Source organism: Aythya marila (genome assembly GCF_965140915.1).
Source record: "Aythya marila genome assembly, chromosome: 5".
In the NCBI taxonomy this organism is placed as follows: Eukaryota; Metazoa; Chordata; class Aves; order Anseriformes; family Anatidae; genus Aythya; species Aythya marila.
In genome coordinates, this window is record NC_139046.1 from 15,494,186 (window position 1) to 15,512,407 (window position 18,222).

Below are 18,222 nucleotides of genomic sequence, written 5' to 3' on the forward strand. Positions count from 1 at the left end.
CTTCCACAAGTGGCAGCCTCCGTCGATGCAGGTCCACCTGCTCCACCGTGGTCTCTTTCACGGGCTGCAGCGTAGAACCGTGCTCCACCATGGTACTCCATGGGCTGCAGGGGGACATCCTGCTTCACCATGGTCCTCACCACAGGCCACAGGGGACTTCTGCTCTGGTGCCTGGAGCACCTCTCCCCCTCCTTCTTCACTGACCTTGGCGCCCGCAAAGATGTTCCTCACTCTTCTCACTCTCCCAGCTGCTGTGTGGTGCAGTGTTATTTTCCCTGTCTTAAATATGCTCTCACAGAGGCGCAAAACAGCATCGTTTATTGGCTCGCCTCTGGTCAGCAGTGGGGCCCTTGGCAAACATGGGGCAGCTTCTAGATCCTTCTCACAGAAACCACCCCTATGGCCCCCTGCTACCAAAACCTTGCCACGTAAACCCAGTTGAAACAGGTGAAACCGAAGGAAGGAAGGAAGGAAGGAAGGAAGGAAGGAAGGAAGGAAGGAAGGAAGGAAGGAAGGAAGGAAGGAAGGAAGGAAGGAAGGAAGGAAGGAAGAGAGAACAACAATATCAAAAAAACATACTGCTAAATTAATTTGTATAGCCTGCTTCCTGAGGTCATCTTCTGGGGAAGCACAGGTGATGGGTGTCAGACCACAAGAATTACTTGGCAATAACAGGATGCAACATCTGGCTACCAGCTTTCCTGGAGCCACTGAGTTCTTATCTCTCACGTGACTTGTTCACATTAGTGACTCAAACACAATTGTTAGGACTTTAATAAGGTTTTGTGGTCCAGCAAATCCAAAGTTATGATGCCTGATTTAAATAGTTGTTTTTTTGGCTGTAGCTTCTCTCTTCAGCTTTGGTCTTCCATGATTCAGATGTTGCTGCATGCTTGTTCTCCACCAGGTATCTCCCCTGGGAACTTCTCCTTTGTTTCCTTTAAATGTTATTTACAGCTTCCTCTGAATGCCAAAGAGCCAGAAAATCTGCAGACATTCTTACTAAAACCAAAAACAAACAAACAAACAAAAAAGCCACCTCTTCTTTTAGCTCTTCCAAACTGTTTACCTTCAAAAGCTGGATATAATTCGCCACCCAATCTTGTTGATTGAATATACAGACGTGACTGACAACAGTCCTCCCCTCTGAATGTTCTAGGTGTTCATCAAGTTGTTGAACTCCAGTACCTCCTGAGAAGGAACAGTGTGATTCCACAAACACAATCCGAAAATCACATTAGGTTCTCTAATGGTGGTGCTGTTTAACTGAAATGTAGAACACTTTGATAGTGCTGATGAACTGTCTTCATTTGTTGTTTTGACCTCTTTACTATGTCATCTCAGCACTAAGAAGTGATAGGCCACAAAATGCTTCACAAACACAGCCTGAACTTAGCAACAATACTTCCACCAACAGTTTCCCAGTCTAAACTCTGCTTTCCAGCTGAGGAGGGACAGGAATTTAAGCTGAGTTGAGAGGACCTTGGGCTTCTAGCCATTGCTGGAGGGTATTAGCTTTTGGCAAGGCTGGGTCAGAAATGTTAAATGCTTCTGTTGTTGCGGCTTGGTCTGGGAAAGTCCTGACAGGTCATATGGATGGGAGGAAACAGGAATGTGCACATATGTCGTGAGAGATAATAGGGCCTTTCATGTGGGCAAGCACAGACCTTTTCCCAGACCCACAGGCAAAAAAATTGTACAAGTCAACCTATTCACAGAGACCTAAAGATTTACTAAACACAAAATATTGTCTCTATAATTATCCTGTTGTCTCTAGACTTTAAAGAAAGAAATACAGTGATGTCTGAAAAATGCTCTACTGAAAATAAATAGACTGTTTTCTGGCTTAGTCAGTTTTACTTGTCTAATTCATTTTCACTCTCAGAAAAATAAAATCAATTGTTCCAACAGTGCTTGAAGAAGCAAGCCTCTGCTGCTGGAGCCAAGCCAGGGATTTCAGCTCCACACAGGGCTGCCAAACTACTAGGCTCTTTATCCAGAGCTTCTCATACAGATACACATTTATTGCTCACATGCTTTGGCAGTGGTTAGCATGTTAGGTTAGCAGTTAACTGCACTATTTGGGACAGGTTAAAAGATAAGAATGAAGAAAAATAGGTAACTTATAGAAAATAATGTAAGTCCACTTCCTGCCCTATGGAGTTGAACCAACTATTTGAGGATGGAAAAATTATTTCAGCTGAGAGGATACTGCCCAGTAATATTTTTGGAACCTCCTAACAACAGCAACCAACAAGAACAACCACCCAAAATCTTCAAAAACAGTCCAGTGACTTCTCAACTAAACAGTAAAGTTCTTTGTTGAAGAGTTAGATGGGTTTGGGGAAGGTGCTTAAAGAGTTGGAAGAGGGCAGGAGTGTTGAACAGATTCACTGAGGAATTTCAGTGCTATGGTGAAACTATGTGAATATAGCAATAACAAGACAATTTAGCAGAAAAAGTGAGAAGTTTACAGGTGTTTGGAAAGAGGGGTGGGGGTGTAAAGTCCCCCTGAAGAGGAAAAGCAACCTTTGCCCACAATTCAACATTCTGATGCTCCTCATGCTTAAGGCAGACTGACACAAGGGAGAGAAAAAAAAAAAAAAAAAAAAAAAAAAAAGGAGAGCAGGCACACAGAGCAGACTGCTGATCTGCTGTGCCCTTGTGTTCCCAGGGGGATTACACACCTCCCCTCGCCCTCCACCAGCACAGTACCTGCAGGTATTTAGCCAAAAGCTAGGATATGGATTTTGGTCCTTGATGACTTCTCTAGTCAGCTGAAACAGCAGACATTGCTATATATCCTTATTGTACAACTGGACTCTTTTAACTCAACAGTGTTTTGCCTCCGTTTTGCATGGATTTTGACAGGCAGGTCTCCCTGTGCCTTTACTAAGCACCACACTCTGCTACTTTGGGTGTCAAGGCCCTGTCAGAGAAAATGGGCATTACTGAAGTGCTCAGAGGCAGCACTGCTCTCGTCAGAGTCACAGGGAGCCTGACCTGGCACTGCCCACAGTCAGCCCTAAATGGGGAGGGACGTTATCTGAGCACTGATTCTGTTTGCTGTTAGTCTGACCTGCCATCCAGTAAAAATGAAAGTTGTGAGCAACGGTAGGGAATGTTGTGGGCTGCACACTGACAGATTTGAAAAGTGTATAACACAATTCAAAGTTGTACTGAACATTCTTGGTTTCCCTGAATTGCAACTATTGAGTTAATAACCACATACAGATGCCTAAGTAGAAAGGCCCAGAGAGGTTAACAAGTTTTGCCCTTCACTAAGACAAAATTGCTTTTTAAAAATGTACTACAACAGCTTGTTACTTCAGAGCCTTTTCCTGTTCTTGATCTTTTGAAGTCCCTATTTTCTGTAGGGTTTCTGTACCTCCCAGTTTACTACGGTATCACCTTTTCAACTGCCCTGCAAGGAAGGGAATGGATTTTTTATTGGAGGACCTCAAGTCCAAGTCAGTTAAAAGGACTTACATGAGACTATGAAGGAGGCCAATGCACACATCTTCCTTGCTCAGAGAGCTGGGGAGCATCCCAGCAGCTTCTTGGCAGAGGATGGTGAGCTGAGCACAAGCACTGATGGGTGCTGCTCACCCCACTCTGCCTGTTCTGCAGAGCCAGGGGACACTGGTGACAACCTAGGGAGCTGCCATTGCATGGTACAGGGCATATTTCAGCCCCAATCAGATTGTGAGATGGCCAAAGCTGCCACTGCTTTAGCAGCTCAGCAGGGAGGTGACCTGAAAGCCTCCCTTCATGGCATGGCCACTGCCCTTCCATTTCATCAGCATCTCAGGCCCACACACGTTCCCACCCATGGCTGTTAGACAAACATTAAACCATCCAGCGTTGCTGAAGATGGGAGGTCCCCAGGGTCAGAGCTTTGCTTCAGATCAAGGGACAACACCAAGCTGTGTGACTGTGGGAGCAGCTCATGCCAAGGCCACTTGCAGCACTGTGTGTCCCATCCCAGCCAGACATGCCTGGCCTCTGAGCCACCTCAGCATGCCTGAACTCCTCCAGGACTGGTCTAGAAGAGGATTTGGAAGAAGAACACCTTTTCCCTAATGACTGTAAGTACAGAAAAATGATAATAATAACCACAGGGGAAGAAGGGGAAGGTGCTGAGGAAAGACTTGAATTAAGGTCAGGGTTGGGTTTTCTTTGAATGAGAAAATTTAAGATACACTCTCTCATGGGAAAAGTACCAGAGGAGAATGAAAGACTGAGGGGAATTTATGAGACTGGGGGTCAGGAGCAAGGCAAGGTGACAGGAGTACTTGTAGTTTGAAGAAGACTAGAGAGACATCTTCGACTGTTGGATGAAAAGAATGAAGTAGCAGCAGAAATGAATGTAAATGAGGAGAGAGGATAGGTGGAAAGTGTTTTCCAGTGCTTTTTTGACTGTTGATGCCTGGAATGAAGAAGGGAGATTTCTAGGTCAGTGCAAAACAGTCCTTAAAATTTCTGTAATTCATTCTTCCAGTATTAGAGCTATACTCTTTACTCCTGAATTACAACACTTAAAAATATTTGTTTTACTTGCATGGTATTTTTAGTTTGTAACATAATCTCCATTTTTTTATCAGTTAAGATGCTCAGACCAGTTGAAGAAAGACCAAGAGATTTCTACTGAAGTGCTGCAGGGAGTTAGTGCCATCCTGAAGAGGTCATAAATCCCTAGAGAACAGTTATTCTACTTGTCTAACTTCATTTTCACTCTAGACAATGTTTTATATGTACTGGTTGTTGCGGGTTAGCCCCACAGGCAGATGAATGGATGAATGCCATATGGCCTCTTGCTCATCCTCCCCAGAAGAGATGGGGGAGAGGATCAGAGAAGTAAAAGTGAGAGAAGTTGTGGTTTGAGATAAAGACAGTTTGGTAGGTAAAGCAAAAGCTGTGCACACAAGCAAAGCAAACCAAGGAATTCCTTTGCTACTTCCCATCAGCAGGCAGGTGCTCAGCCACCCCCAGGAAAGCAGGGCTCATCACATGTAGTGGTTTCTTGGGAAGACAAACACCATCACTCCGAACGTCCACCCCTTCCTCCTTCTTTACTCCAGCTTTTATTGCAGAGCATGATATCACACAGCATGGGATATCCCTGTGGTCAGCCTGGGTAACCTGTCATGGCCCTGTCCCCTCCCAGCTTCTGGTTCACCCCCAGCCTCCTTGCTGGCAGGGCAGTGTGAGAAGCTGACAAGTCCTTGGCTCTATGCTAACACTGGTCTGCAACAACTAAAAACACCGGTGTGTTATCATCACTGTTTTCACCAAAAATGCAAAACAGAGTTGTGTGAGCAGCTACAAAGTGAATTAACTCTGTCCCAAGAAAAAACATGGTTATTAAGAGCTGTGCTTTACAGTGCACATTTGATAGGAATCTTCAGATGTATGCTCTAAAAATAATGAAAAGTCAGAGAACTAGAGATAAAACAGTACAGAGAAGCCAGACTGCATATCATGTGCCATTGCAGATGAGACAAACTTGTCAACCACTACATAAGAAACCAAATGCTTCATTTTATGTTACTGAATCTAATTACATTGTTTTATGTTATCGATTCAATTTTTTCAAGTGTTTGCCCACCCCACTTCCAGCCCTTCTTTTCAGCTGGCATGAATGGATCATCCAAATTGCTCCTGGACATCCTCTGCCCAGGTGCAGCACCCTTTCCACACTCTTCATCTTCTGTCACAATAATTCACCTGAACCACCCAGAATTGCTCCAAAGGTTTTTGGCTTTGATTAAGTCAGAAGATTTTCAGTGACTCAGAAGTTATTTCTAGCAACACCCAGAGCTCCTTGGTGGCTGACAAGTCAAGCAGTGAATTTTCCATGAGTCCCTGGGAAAACTGCTGACTTAGCCAATAATACCTACAGAGTCAAGTGAGCTTTCTTGCCAGCCATATTTCTTCAAAGAAGTGGCAGTACAGGCAATGTGCGGCAGGAGGCTTGTAGCAAAGAGGCACCATCAGGTTTTCAGTTCTTTAAAACTGTAATTATTGGTAACTCTTTTGATGCTTTCCAACAAACTGCCTAGTCCTCATTTCTTAAATCTCTGAGCCTTTAGGCAAGTACATCACTTTTACACCAAAATTTTGCATTCATACATGCCACTTTGAAGTCAATTGGAGCTATAGATTCCTATCGACTGTACTGCAGGCGGGATTGATTTTAGCATTTAATTATTGCACTGAGAAAGGAAACAGAAATCTACAACTTCTGTCTAATTTCAGAATAAAGTCATTTTTTTCTTCAAACTGCTGCAGGTTGTGCACTGTATGCACAGTGCCTTCACACTCCTCTCCATTGAATGCTCTTTCAAGAACAAGGCACCTCAAACTGAGCATCAACTATTTTGTTCTGTGAGCGGCAGTCTGAAAACATTGAAATTCACTTTAGGACCTCTAAGAAAAAAAAAATAATCAGTAAGTGAAGTGCTGTGACTGTTCAGGAAATGGTCAACCTGACCCTGGTGGAGCAGATTACTTGGAAGGAATAGATCCCTCCCTAGAATAGATGGCATATGACCAAGCTTGAGATGCTGGGTCTCCTAATGTCCCTGCTCCCTCCCTCTACAGTCCTGCCAAGGAGGCCCACATATGCACACAGATGGGAACAGGAGAAAGAGCATCAGGATTTGTTACCCCCATGGGATCAGTTTTAAACAATTGAATATCCCACCTTGGGGGCAGCCTGGTGAAAATATGTTTGGTAGTGCATAAGGGTTGCAGGTGGAGATTGGGTTGTGTGAAAATCTTTTCATAAGTTTTAAATTAGTTGGATGACATCAACAATTCTAAACTTTAAAAAAAAAAAAAAAAAAAGTATTTTAAGGAAAAACTTTCAAAGTCCATCACTTTCCCATCTAGGTTGTTATCTCTTGCATCCCCCATGCTGTTACAGAAGGGAAGTAAATTAGATATAAGTTAAACATGATCCAGCTCTGGCTCAGCCACTGAACCATACGTTGTAAAGGTTCAGGGGAAGAATTCTCAGTGCACCAAGGAAACAGAGGGTTTATTCATTTCTGTGTGTTTAAAAATGAAACAGTTTGATCCGGAACTGATCTGAAACACATGCAAGGGCCTCAGTGTAACAACAGGAACAGTTTATAAAAACAACTTAGAAAACTTTAGCTTTTGTAAAGCTGCAGATTTAAAGAAAATCAGTTTTCATTCATTTCATGTTTGCCTTTCACCGGGAATGTAGCTAGCTAATAAAACTTTCAGTGCATCAGTAATTATGGATACTGTTTGATAAATCCAGCCATCTGGTTACAAGGTAGATATGGCATTGCAGAAATAAAATTTCTGTGGTCAAAAAATATTAAATAATCATTTAACAAAGAGTCAATGGTTAAAGACACCTTGTTTCCTTGGTTTAACTTCATTTTCACTGTTTCTTAAAAGCCTCTTGAACAAAGAATTTCATTATAAAATGACCCAGGATCATGTTTGTTTTTTTCCTGATGGCAAAATACCAGTTAAAGCCCAAATGAGGGACAATCTGAGCAGAAATTATAGTGAGCCTCATGAGCACTCAGTGGTTGCCTGCCTGGGTGGTGAAATCCCATGGACACAGTAAAGCTCTGTTGTTTATTTTACAGAAGGGAAAATGAAACAGGCATAGAAGGGCCTTTGGAATGAATGTTATATAAACATGAATAAAAAAAATCATTGGAGTACAAATCTTTATCAGTTGTTATGCTTACATACACTTGAGGCCAGAAGAGGCCAGAAACCTATGCCATGACAAAATGAGTGCAGTCTGGTCTCTCACTTTTTGTACAATATTAAGAGGACAATGCACTTCTCACTCTCTTTGGGAAAAATAAAAAATTGCAAAGACATTTTTAAACAAATTTTCTGAGCCTTTTTGCCTCTAACTATCTACTCTGCAGGGGAGAAGTGCTTCATCCCTAGTTTTGCTTGGAGCCAGATGGCATGTATGAGACGGAGTTTTTCCTTCCTGTGATATTTCTCTCCATGGGCAGAGAGGTCAAGGTTTTCAATTCCCTCTCAGGCAATAATATCAGCATCTTATGTAGCTGGTGGAAAAAAAGCAGGGAAAATTGCTCTTCTGGCATTTTCCCCAGAGCAGTCATGTCGAAGGAGTCATCATACCCCAACCATAAGACCATTTTCCCCTCCTCATTCTGGATCAGAATTTGCTAACTCCTACACCACAATGGAAAACAATAAATCCCTCTAATTACCTCCTTCAACACTACAAGTAATACTCATTATAATGTGTTTCTGTTGTTTTGGGGTTCTCTGTACAAAGGAGACTATTGAGAAGTAATTAGAGAGATTATCTCAAATAGGTTTGCAGATCAGTGTATAGGGAGTGTAAAATAAAGTATTTGCCTGGCAAAACAAATGGAGATGATCATCAAGAGTGAATCAGAAATGGGAGTTGACCTTTTGTTGCTGAATGGGAGACGATAAAAGAGGTGGGAAGAGTTTCTGAAGGGCTTTGAAATAGAAGGGAAGCAAATTACCATTGCAATGATAATGAAGAAAAGCCAGTGAAATCTTTACAGGGTTAAATCCATGTGTCTGAGAGAGGCAAATCTGTATCCATGAAGTCCAGAGAAAAGGAATGTGTGCTCCCTGTGCATATATTCATTTTTGCAAGAGTTGTTGGCATCACATGAGTCAGCTCAGGGCTGCAGCTGGGTTAACACAGACACACAGCAGGCAGCAACCCAGTGAGCACATTGACACGATCATCAGACTTGTGAATTGCAAAGGCTGCAGTAGACATGAATGTAAGCATGATTTTTATCAAATTTTAATGCAGTTGCATTCACAGTTATTTGTGCATGTGGGCATTCAGATTTCCCAGGCATTTACTGGCCTCACTGTTATTAACTCTATTTTTCTCTAACTGAGAGTCTCTGATACAAGGTTCTTTACAATGACCTATGTTCACCTGTATGTACCACTGTGGCCTAGTGGTAACCTTAGCAATAGCTAGGGTACTAGTCTTTTTCATTTGGCAACCACTGTACCACTTAAAGGCTTCCTACTTTGCCTTAATTGAGGGTCATCTTGTCATAGCACCATGTTGCTAACTATGGTCTAACGGCTTATTAATACTAAAGCTGTAAACAGAGAAAAGTTGTTCAAACACTCAAATAGGAAAGAAAGTAAAATAGGCATGATTTGATATTTGTGATCAGGTTAGTGTCTGTCCTTATGTTTATTCAAAGAAACATATAAAATATAGTTGGTTTCTACTTAGACTATAATTATGATTTTGATTCCTCTTAAAATTTCTCTGGATTTTGAAACGTAATTTCATGGAAGGTGAGTTTTTTGACATTCTTTGACTGAAATTTCTCTCTCTCGAAGCAGATACAGGAAAAAGAACAAAAGCGATCCTTAGCTTCAAAGAAAGAAGTAGATATTCCAAGTATGAGATGCAATTTAGAAAAAGAAAAAAATAAGAAAAAAATTGCATGTCACATGCAATTCAGCTAACAATATAACTTGTGAGCATTTCCAGGCATTATAAAGGAACCAGCTTTCCTCAGTGTGTCTGATCTTGGAGCCATACTGCTGTTGGCTTTCCTCTGAAGACTGAATCAAAAAAAGCAGGGGAAGGAGGGTATTTGCTACTGCTTAAGAGCCCCTGTCCAAGAGAATACTTGTGAAAATACAAAAACCATTCATTCCTGGCATGAACCTTGGGAGATGGCAAGAAACAGTGGAGCCATTGAGACCCAAGAACATTTGGTAAGTGCTGGTTTTGCTATGTTGGCATTCATCAGGTATTACTTTGTGTCCAGCAATGTTGTCACTGCTTGCTCTACAGCTACTGTAATAACTATTTGCTCTGTTTAATGTATAACAGTATGCTTACTGTTTAAGCCTGTTCAAACTATATAAGAACAGTGCAAAAAATCAGTAAAGGTCAGATGAACATGGCAAGGTCCTTCTGAAAGCATTGCAGATACTGTTTTATTTTAGTAGCTAGGGAAATTACATTAGCTATCTGCTTCATAGATTTACTCATTCAATAGATTAATTCATTCATGTACAGCTGATGAAGCTCACTATGGCAATGGCAATCTATCATGTATAAAGAACCTCTTATTTTGCCAACTAACGAGAAAGATGAGGTTTGCACTGTTGTGAAAGTGACATTTTGAATTACACTTCTAAAGAAATACCAGTGGAGCAAACATGAATCACTGAGCATAGATTATAGAAACTTGTAGGATTTTGGGGAAGGATTAGTCCTCATTTGTAGATAGGTGCAGTATCTACTATTTACAGAGATGACTGCACCCTATACATCAGCAGAGGCTGTCAGAGCAGAGGTCCCCATGGGCAGGAATGAAGCTGAGGGGTCTCATAGCAGGAAACCTTCAGAGAGACTCAAAAAATAAAATAAAATAAAATAAAAATCTACAGCTTCATATGAATGGCCAATAGGCAGCCAGGACTACCTCTTGTGTTGGTGGGGTCGGAGAGGAGGGATGGAAGGATTGGTGCCCCTGTGGAGCATGTACCTTTTCTGTGCAGGTGACTGATGTGAAAGAGAATTAAGATGGAAAAATGAAACATTCAGGGGAAAGATGTTTTGCTATCTCTGAGAACATATCTCCTTTTCCAGTATAACCATCTGACACTGAAGGGGAAACTCAGAAAGGGGAGGAGACAGTCTCACTCCTGGGACATCTTCCTAAGGTCTCTGCTACAGCTAAAGACTCCTGCCACAATCCAGATTTCACCTACTGCCTTTCTGGGTAGACATACAGATCAGGTACACAGTGTAACTCTTCGTACTTCCACTTTTTAATTTTTTATTCTGTTCAGCCAAATTAATCCTCCTTGTGATCATGCCTCTCAGCTCCCTTTCTCATTTCTAGCCCAGAAGTGTCCATCCTGAAGGCTGCTACCCTTCAGGATTAAAAGGTAAGCTGATTAGCAATATCTGCACTTTTCTGGAATAATTTTCCATTTATCAGTGAGAGAAGTCTATCAATTTCTTTCTTCATATGTCATCAGAACTTGGGATCACTAACTAAGAGGAACTGAAGGTATATGGCATATTTGACTGTCTGTATACGCATGATATGTACTGGACACTGCCACAAAAAAAGTCTCAAATGATGATGTGACTGTGCATGTGAACATTTGTGTTAGCTACTCAGTTACTTCCTTTTTTATTATTAATTTATCTATAAGTAGCTTTTCACCTTGTGTGACTCCACATAGCACTTCTATTGTAGTAATAATTAATTATCTGGATTTAGACTGAGTGCTTCAGTCTGAGATGATATTTTTTTCCTAATGCAGCTCTTATGCCTGGGACCAGTGCAATGGTGTGCTGGCTGATCAGACCATACATGCAAGATACAGGTAGCTGATCTGCGAATATTAGGGAACAGAGAGAACATAAATAACAGAGAGAGCATGCACTGGCATCATGATGTACCGGAACAAACACATGGAAATTTCCACTGGAGTTCAGGGCAAAAAGGTTGACTTTGCAGTATCCTTAATTCCTCTAAGCAGTACTAGGATATCACACTTGGTAATTGGTCTTTACGTCTTGAGCTTCTGACTGGTGGTAGAGCTGGAAAGAGCAAACAGCACCTACAGGGGAAAGCCTGTTATGAGGGTTTGTAAAGAGTCGCAGCCCTTAACCCCAGCCAGTGCAACGTGGCCGCCCTGGGATGGCTGGAAGAGACAACAAGAATTATGAGTTCCTCAGGAAAACAAGCTTTTTGCATGGACAGAACCAGGAATGAAGAAAAATCAGATCCTCTCAAGAAGATATTATAGTCGAGAAGGACTTCTGGAGGAAATCCTGAGGCTTGGAGACCTAAAAGGTAGAGAGAGATTTGGAGGGAACAGTTCATTTCCTTCTTCCAAATGCCTGCTATTAATCATTTGACATAACAGTCACTCAAGAAGCAATGAAGGATGTTCCTACCCAGTGAAAATGAGCTACCACACTGAACAACTCACTAAAGGCAGCTTCTTTCAATTCTGAAACTCTTGTAGCCCACAAACCTTGATTTGAGAAGCAAGGAAAAACATGCCATGTTCAACCTTCTCTGCACTGGCTAATGATAAAATCAGATTTGCCCATTTCCTCTCAGTGGAAAAGATCCACCAGCCAATGCTGATCACCTCCCATGTTTTATGTATAGGATGTATACATACATACATTTGTGTATGTATGTATGTATGTGTTATGTTTCAGGTCTAAGGACAAGATGCACCACTGAAAAAAGCTATAAGTAATGTACTTTAGACACCACAACTTCCACACTGCACTTCATCATCTCATGGGCAAGCTATTGTTTCTTGTTGGTTTTCTTCCATTTCTGTATTACTTACTGGAAATCCCCCCTTCTTCCTGTACTGGTTTTGCAAATGTGAATTTAACTTAACTGTATTGAGAAAACAGAGCAAATAACTGTACATTTCACCCTGTTAGATCATCTTCTTCTGCTTAAGTTATCCGAGTCCAAAAGACACAGAGTCTCCTTTGATTGACCGAAGCAGCTAATTTCCACCCCAGACCTGGGACCAGCTGCTGTCTCACAGCCATCAATGTTGTTGTCCTCAAACACACCTGAAAAAGTAGGAAAATAAATAAATAAATAAATAAAACAAAACACAGAAATCAAACATATTTCCCAAGAGCAATGCTATTAGCAATATTTCATAGAAATTGATTACCAGAATTTTCCATGTATCATTTCTGTCATCCATTCTTTGTGCTTTCATATGATTTTCAATCACTACAAGCAGGACTCAGCCACTGCTGCAATGCCTGCACGTGAGGTAGAGCCTTTCCCTCCAGATGCAGGTTGGCACCTGTTCCCAATCCTCCACACCCTTCCCTAATCCTCATGGGTCTCATCCCCAGATCTGCCCCCGAGTGAATCAAACAGCATTCCAGATCAGTGTTAACTACCAGCTTCAAATTTGTCTTTCAAATAAAAAGCATTGTCAGAAAACCATTTTTCATTTTCTCAGTAAAAGAACCAAAAGGTTCTCCAAGTGATCTGCATGTTTATCTGACCCCAGCTGAAAAGCTGTGCATTACTTACTGGGGGAATTGTGCTATGAGAGTCTGACAAAATTTAGAAGCTTTTAAAGTACTTTTCTAGTTCAAAAACTGACAAAATTAAATGCTTTACTTTTTCATCTAAAAACTACTCTGGAATAAATTATTCGTAGATTCAGCACGGGCTTTGGGAGTTGCTTTGAGCAACCTGAAACAATAAGTTTGGAAGAAGGAGAATTTCACCCTATCCAAGGCTCCTCACTCTTCACTGTGCAGCTGACCTCCAAGTAGACGGTCCCTTGGCTTTTGTGGAAAAGCAACACAGACAATATCTATGTTGTTTGCTGATTCTCAGGAATGATTATCTGTCACTGATCTCGTTAATATTTATGATAAAGCCAGGGTGTACAACATTGTTTGCTGTCCTGTAAAATTAGCAAACAAGCTGTAATCAATGAAAGCTAAAAGAGAAGCTAAATCAATGATGAATTTACACAACTGACTGTTAGGTACTAGAAAACACAGAAGTTAATGTGACATTGACAAATGGGTCTCAAGTGCCCCTGTGCAGATATTCTGATTTACTATCTTTACATTTACCTGGGGAGGAACCTTGAAAAAAGGCTGGATATTGCTTTTGTCAGGTATATAACTCTCTTAGACTGGTGTTTTTTTTTGCAGCTTGCATTCATACTACTTACAGTTAAAACTTTGTGTCATGTTGGAAAGACAAAAGCCATGGGCTGCACAGGTAGCTGATACTTTGGCAGAAGAATACACACAACAGCAGAACTGGACTTGTTCATCATGATGTGTGACCATCACAAAGATACAGACCAGATCAATGAAATACATGCATCAATCAAACAATATTTTCTGAAACATTTTCTTCTCCCCTTCAGTATTTTCTCTGCTTTTGCAGTATTAGCATCAGTGAGAGATCTACCATGCTGAGCTTAGAACCAAAACGCTTTGCCTTCAATTTGCCAGAGAGCAGAGGAAAAGGAGATGGGCAAAAGCTTGTGTTGTCTCATTAAGATGCTAAAGTATTCAGAAAATGCCCTCACAAAATTAAATAAATAAAATGTCATGTTCACAGAGAAGTGGTTGCAGCTGCTACAGACATGATAGATGTTAAAGAAGCAGAAGCTTTCTCTAATGACCTTTGTCACTTTACAACAATCAAGAAGCAGATCAGTAACTGAAAAGCAGAAAATTCAGGAGAAAATCTCTAATGGAGCTAAAGGTTTTGATTCCGCAGACATCGTAATAATTCTTCTCAACAACATTTTTCTGAATCTGAGGAAGCACAAAGCAAGAACAACAGGTGCAGACCTGCTAGGCCTTCCTCATCCATGTCTCCCAGCTCTCCCAGGCTCACTCCCAGCACCTCTAGGGTGCCAGGGAGGTCCTGGGGACACCTTAAGATGCTCCCTCCTGCCCAGCAGCATGTGCTGTGAGCAAGGCTCCACCCTGAAGGAAGGTACCTTCTTCCTGGAGCTTGTGGCCTCTCCTGACCTAGCACTTGGAGCCTTAAGAGTAGAGCCGGAAAAATGCTGAGAGCCTCCCAAACCAGGAAGGTGTGCCTTACCCTCCAGAGATATCAGTCTGAGGCTTTTCAGAGAGAAGGAACATGCAGTTTTCAGCAGCAACACAGTGAATATTGATGAGTGTTTGTGAACAAATGAGTGTAAACACTCTTTCTCTGAGAAGTGTGGGTCTTCTGAAGCACGTGTTTGTCAGAGACATTGTGCAGTAACTAGATATCTTTGCCAATTTTATTTTATCATTTGCACCAAAGTCTTAAGGGTACTTCTAAATAAATACAATTCAAAGACATTAAAGTGTGAATTCAATGGGTATATGAGTCTGAGCTCTACTGATGTTAGAAATACCATAAATCTACCTAGAACTTTTGGAAATTTTCTCCTCCCAAAAGTGGCAAATTTCTAATGCTACTTAAAGTCTTAACATTTGCTTAAAGATGGTTGAAGCAGGAAAATTTTTCCTGAGGAATGGCATCTGGAATTCTAATGGCTGTTCACCTATATAAAAGCAATTCAGTGCAAACATAAAAAAAAAAAAAAAAAAAAAAAAAAACACCAAAAAAAAAAAAACAAACAAAACAAAAAAACAAACAAAACTTGTAAAGACAGAATTATGTTATTTTTAAAATGTTGAAAAATTCATTTAGAAGGTGTTGAAGAGTACATGGACATTCCATTGTCATATTCACACAACAAGACCCAGCAGGGGGGTTTCACTGGGACTTCCCAAAAGCATTCATAATGCACCATCACCATGGAGATTTTAGGGCTTTATTGCATAGAATCATCATAATTATAACTGTTTTGTTATATACTACATATTTAGCTGTATCTATTATTTAACATCTGCTACAAAAAAAAAAAAAAACAACAAAAAAAAAAAAAAAAAAAAAAAAAAAACCTACAAATGTTCCTGTCAGTACTTATGGTGAGAAGAAAACAATGTAGAATACACACAAAAATAATGATAAATTATTATTTAAATATAAGATCATTATAAATTGTAGCTGCTTTATTCTTTTCAGAATGTCCCAATATTTTTGATAGTGTAGAAAACATTCCACAATGGAGAAGCCCCATTAGAAAAACAGATTTCAGGCTTATATTATCCTACCAAATACAGCAACATAATCTCCAAACACAGACTACGTGCTGAAAAATACCAAAGTACAAGTGAAAAAGATTTAAGTTGAAACCTTCTCTCCAGCAAAAACACACTTTCTTTTTTATCAAAATGTATATTTTCAGTGGCTATGGGTATCAGCTGGCAAAAACTTCACTTGGGAAAATCAAAACCAAACATTTTCTCTGGTATCAGAGTATCATCTCTGGTATCTGGTATCATCTGGCAGCATATTTTGGCCTCCATATGACCAAGTGTAGTGCCTCCTGAGAGCTGTGGTACCCACATGAGCAATTCCACCCCCTTGAACTGTGCTGCTGGGCTAGAGCAGCTTCCTTTGGCCTTTCCAAGGACAGGTTGTCTCTGAACACCAGGATAAACCACAGACAAGCTGAAACACAGATGGGAAGTAGAGACCCCCAGGAAAGCCTACACAGCTCAAGCTGAAATAAAACTTGCTCGGGCTGTGCAAAGCAAAACTCAATTTCCTGTTCTGGGATAGATTGTGTCTTTTTTTTCAATATACACTGCTGAAACAAAATATACATTCCTGATTCTTCTTTCAGTTTTCACTCTAGAGAAAAAATGTGAAAAGCTGACATTTTGTCCTCTTTGGAGATTAAACAAACATCTAAACACTGAAAAAATAAACTGCCTTCTGACTAACCCTGCAGTTAGTAGAAGCCAAGTGGAGAAAAGCTCTGCTACACTCCCTGAGGAAGAGAATTTTTCTGTGGATCATGAAATAACTGTGTTATCTGCGGGAGGACAATGTGTTATGAACACTTTGTGAAGGTGATCAGCTGCTGGGCCCTCCTCTGAGGTTATCTTCCCAGGAAATGCCATCAGGTTTTTCAGTGCTGATAAAGTACAAATGAAGAGAGGGCATAGAAGATAACCTGCCTGAAAAAGTGCTGAGTTATGGGGGAAAAAAAATCACAACAATTAACTCTTCTGGTTGATATTATCTGGTTGATATTATAGATGGGCATAAAATACTGAATTATGCAATGCAGTTTATTCTTCCTTTGCCTGGAGGACTAAGCAATAAAACAAGCAAGCAAACAAACAAATAAATAAAATGGTCAGAAATGTGGGATGCATTTAGGTCAGGATTAACAGACTCGATTGCCATCAGTGTTTTCTTGTACTTGGTGTGGGTTACAGAGCGTCAGGGTAGGAACTGGCTCTCCTCTGGGTGATGCTGGATAGGGAAATGCCTTCCAGGATCTGCCAACACTGGAAGACACCTGGTCCTATAGGAAACTTCCCCAGAACACGTCTCAGGTAGACAGCCAGTCCTCAGCATGAAGTGGTTTACTGTCTGCCATTAAATAGGTCTGCATTAATGCTGTGCACACTAAAGAAAATGGATGAAATAAAAATAAATTTGGGAAAAAGAATAAATCTGCATTCCCCTTTGCTGAAACACAGACCCCCTTAGAGAGATATTCTTTTTTTATTTATCACTTCTCTACTAGGAAAAATCTTATGAACTGTGCGGAAATGCTATAGATGCTATTATTCAGTTGTCAGGCACCATTATTTATGTTTTCGATAAGTGTTCGCTCTGAACTTTTTTATACTAAATTTCACTGAAACTATTCCCTTCTTTCACTCTGAACCTTGCTACCTTTCTCTCCATTCTCTCCCACATGTGCTTGTGTACTTTTTTGTTGGTTTAACAGAATGCAACAGAGTATTTTGAACTTGAAGCTGGGGGCAGAGAGAGATAACTTTCATCAGTAACAGTATCTCTAGAGCAGATGGGTGTTTATGTAGTGTGTGTAAACTGACATTCATTCATAAATATAAGAAAGTGAAACAATATGTGTGCCAAAATCTTCACTCAGTTACCCTAATTACACACACAAGTGCCAGACACTGCCACCACTCTCCTTATTAATACAAAAGGTAGTTTTTTGTGGTCATCAATAGAGATCTTGTGTAATGCTTGCACACATGTATGCAAAGTATTTTCTAATATTTTTTAAAAGTACAGTCACTTAAATGCTTTAATATTTATTATAGGGTACTTTTTCTGAGCAGTGGCAAATGTCTGTGTAGCCCAAGATTGTCCAATTTGCATGAGCTAATGGACCCGCTCAGAAAAATGAATGGGACCCAAGCATTCACCAAAATACCCCATATTTATTTGGAATTACTGGGAGGTGATACTGTAACATTCCAAGAAGGAGAACAATGCCTCATTGTACCTATGTGCCTGATATATTTTGGGAAGGGTCAATACACACAAGACATTTCATCATCCCAGACCAAAGAACATTTTCCTTTCCTTTCCTTTCCTTTCCTTTCCTTTCCTTTCCTTTCCTTTCCTTTCCTTTCCTTTCCTTTCCTTTCCTTTCCTTTCCTTTCCTTTCCTTTCCTTTCCTTTCCTTTCCTTTCCTTTCCTTTCCTTTCCTTTCCTTTCCTTTCCTTTCCTTTCCTTTCCTTTCCTTTCCTTTCCTTTCCTTTCCTTTCCTTTCCTTTCC